The sequence below is a fragment of the Neomonachus schauinslandi genome, chromosome 1 (assembly GCF_002201575.2).
Source record: "Neomonachus schauinslandi chromosome 1, ASM220157v2, whole genome shotgun sequence".
NCBI lineage: Eukaryota > Metazoa > Chordata > Mammalia > Carnivora > Phocidae > Neomonachus > Neomonachus schauinslandi.
The window spans coordinates 143,058,978-143,062,941 of record NC_058403.1 but is presented as its reverse complement, the minus strand read 5'-3'; the positions used below and the strand labels follow the sequence as shown (position 1 = coordinate 143,062,941).

The 3,964-nt window shown below is 41.3% G+C and overlaps 1 pseudogene; it reads right to left on the bottom strand.

The window, feature by feature from the left end:
* Positions 1-1,063: 1,063 nt before the first annotated feature.
* On the bottom strand, positions 1,064-1,160 carry LOC123326983 (annotated as a pseudogene).
* Between the last annotated feature and the right edge of the window lie 2,804 nt (positions 1,161-3,964).

The following is a 3,964-nucleotide window of genomic DNA, read 5'->3' as shown; positions in this document are numbered from 1 at the left end:
TTTCAGGCAAAATCCCTTGGATGACCAGGATCCCCCTTCAGGAATGAAGGACTATTTTTCCAGCTTCTGGGAATGCTGCCGGCAGATGGTCTCCAGCTGGAATGACTTCTACCCAAGAGGGCCGCCTTGCCCAGGGACATTCTCCTCTCCTAGGGGTAGGGCAAATCTAGTGACTGACCACATGGGGGTCTACAAGCCTGGCCCCTTCATCCCTACTTGGGACTGCTCTGAAGGGCCATCCCCACTCTAGAACTCTCCTTGGAGGTGGATGAGACTTTTCATGTTTGATTTTATTTTCTGTTTTAACAAGGCAGTCATCACCAGATGTTTGAAACAAAATACTCCTGAAAGAGAACATTTCAGTGTTCTGACCTTCCAATAACATAGGCAGTGGAGGAGGAGGAATGAGATAAATCTTCTGTCTCTAAGAATTTGTAAAGCTTTCAGAGCATGTGTACAAGTGGGCCACATTTAAATAAAAGAAAATGCAGCATACCCAAACTCATAGAATGGAAGAACTGAGGGCCATGGTTTCTAATTCTGATTTAAAGATTATAATTATATAATTACAATCCATATACATAGAACTATAATTCATTCACTCATTCATGTGTTTCTCAAATATTTGTTTGTTGGCTTATTTATTTATTGGAGGGATTCACTTTTTTCCAGCTTATTAAGATATCATTGATCTACAACACTGTGTAAGTTTAAGGTGTACAACGATGATTTGATACACGTATATATTGAGAAATGATTACTACGATAAGATTAGTTAACACCTCCACCAGCTGATGTAATTACCTTTTTGTGTGTGGGGGTGGTGAGAACATTTAAGATATATTCTTGGGGTACCTGGGTGGTGCAGTTGGTTAAGCGTCTGACTCTTGGTTTCAGCTCAGGTTGTGATCTCAGGGTTGTGAGATTGAATTCCGTGTCGGGCTCCCGGCTCAGCATGGAGTCAGCTTGAGATTCTCTCTTTCCCTCTCCCTCTGACCGTCCTGCTCGTGTGCTCTCTTTCTCTAAAATAAATAAATAAATCTAAAAAAAGGATATATTCTCTAAAAGCATGGAATGCCTCACGAATTTGGGTGTCATCCTTGCACAAGGCCCACACCGATCTTCTCTGTATCATTCTGATTTAGTGTATAGCATATGCTGTTAAAAAAGCACTATCAAATATCTATTGAGAATTTATTATGGGCCAAATATCATGTTAGGTTCTGAGGAACCATAATGGGCTCTCATCCTAGTGAGGGGATGAAACCAGAGAGAGAAACCAGTAAATAAATAAATACAGCCAAAGTAAAAAAGTTTGATAACTTACTATTGGTGAAGCTGTAGAGAAACAGGCAGTCTTACACATTCTTGGTAAGAAAATAAGTGGAGGACACTTGGCAATAGCAATCAAAATGGCAAATGCACATACCCAAGGGTCCAGCAATTCCACTTCAGGGAGTCCGTCCTAAGGTAATAATGGTGCAAAATATCATGAGCACAAGATTATTCACTGCAGCATTATTGGTAATAAGAAAGATTGGAAGCAACCAGAATTTCCCCAAATAACACATCCATATAATGGAATACCATGGTGCTGTCTAAGAGAATGAAGCTTGGTACAGGAGGATCTGCAAAATATATGAAGGTGCAGATGCAGACCAGCATAAAAGCATTTGTGTACAAAAGGGGAAGAAAAGAATATACTTAAGACTATCTATTATATATATCTTATATTATATATAAATACACTTAATATACTTAAGTATATGTATTATATAATCTATTATGTATCTCATATCTATATCTATATATCTATTTTATATGTTATATTATATATGGATATACTTAATATACTTAAGTACTATATACTATATATAAGTACTATATTACTATATACTATATGTAGGTACTATATATATTATATATATACTTAAGTATATTTATAAAATATAGACGTATATAAATATAAGCATATTTATATAATATATAGACTCACTATATTTAAGTATATATATAACACATATACTTCCTATACATAAGTGTGTATACACACACACACACACACAGATATACTATCTCAGGAAGGATACTTGAGGAATTAACTGTTGCCTCTGGGGAAGGGAACTCGATGTCTATTAGATAGGATTATCTATTCTTTTTACCTTTCAAATTACCAATCCGGTGAACAGATTGCCTTTTCAAAAAATAAATAAAAGTTGAAAATTTTAAAAAGATATAATTAAATGAGCAAAGTCCTCATGCAAGTACGGATATAATACGAGTGGGGTCCTAAATCGATTTTTGTGTGAATTAGAAGACCTCTGATGGGGAGAGTCGGTGTCAGACTAGACGTCCTTGAATAGCCTCAGAATCCTGTGTGATGAAGAAAAAAGGGTTTCTATTTGAGGATGCTGAGCTCCTTTCAAATGCCGGAATTCTGGGACTCAATGATTTTAAGAAATTGAAGGATAGTTGGGAGCAGGGGTTTGTGTATATGGGTGGAGGAAGGGAAGCTCTAAAACCGAAAGGTGAGCCAATCAGGGAAGGCCGTTGATTCGTGACCCGCCCGCCACGCAAAGGGAGGCCGACCTGCCTCCAGGGCTGATGTCAGGGGCTGCTGTGCCTTTTTAAGTCAAACCGAGGCAAGTAAATTTAGTCCCCGAAGTGGGAGGCTTCTGAATAATTAAAGATTGTTCTCTTTGTTTGCTTGATCTATATGTTTCTATTTAGTTAGCCTACTGCTGAGGGAAAGATGCAACTTCGTGACTTGGGCAACTGTCGAAAAGGGTTGAAGGGAAAAACAGAACAAAGATTTATTAGGTGATTTATCTCAGTTTTTAATAAACCAGGGAAGAAATGCTACGAGCCAAGAAGCAGCACCGAGAAAAACAAGCCAAGGCCGGCGCCAAAAATAACCCACAGAAAAGATGCTTGCCTGTAGTAAACAGGATGCCACCGGGAGCTGCCAGTCCAAACTCCTTTTCGAGGCTGGACAGCGGTTCCCAAGCTACGTCTGAACCGTGCCTGACCTGGGGCAGCCCCCGCTGGCCCCACGCGCACCCCGCCTAGCCTCATCCATCAGGGTTCATCCGCAGCTGGAGTGCTCGGTCCCACAATCTCTTCTGCTTTCTTGCACAGAGTTTGAGTGACCTCCATGGGTCAGGTCTGCTAGCTGTTTCACTGCTGATCTGAAAGACGGAGCATCACCGCAGTTCAACCTCAACACGGTCCGTGTTTATTCCCAGCCTTCCTAGAATGGCCTTGAGGGGGTTCCTCTAGGGAAGGGCATTCCTGTTTGTTACTAATTCCCACTCTCGGGTGAGTAGGAATGGAGGATGCACTTCTGTGCACTCAGGATGGTTTAGAATAAAGGACTCATCCTCCCTCAGTCAGTTGGGAAGAGTCCAGTTTCCCAAGTTCAGCTACCATTGAGAAGGGCATTTCCTGGAGAGTCCCCGGGGTCCAGGGCACCCCACCCCTCCCTGCCTCCTGTCCCTCTGACCCCTGAATTTCAGAGTGACCCTGAATCTGCTTCCTGTCAGACTAGGTCTTCCACACAAGCAAACCACCCCCTGCCCCCACACCATACCTTCAAAAAAAATTGCATGTGTGATAAGATACATATAACACAAAATTGATCATTTTAATCATTTTTAGGGGTACAGCCCAGTGGCTTTAAATGCATTCACATTGTTGTGCAACCATCACCACCATCCATCTCCAGAACTTTCTCATCTTTCCCAAATGAAACTCCATACCCACTAAACACTAACTTCCACTGCCCCAGCCCCAGCCCCTGGCAACCAGCGTTCTACTTTCTGCTTCTATGAATTGGATTGTAGGTTCCTTAGATGAAGGGAATCATACAGTGTTTGTCCTTTTGTGACTGGCTCACCTCACTTAGCTATCACGTTCAGTATGTAGAATGCCCCGCCTCCTGCCTTGTCTTTGGTTTTTGTTTCAT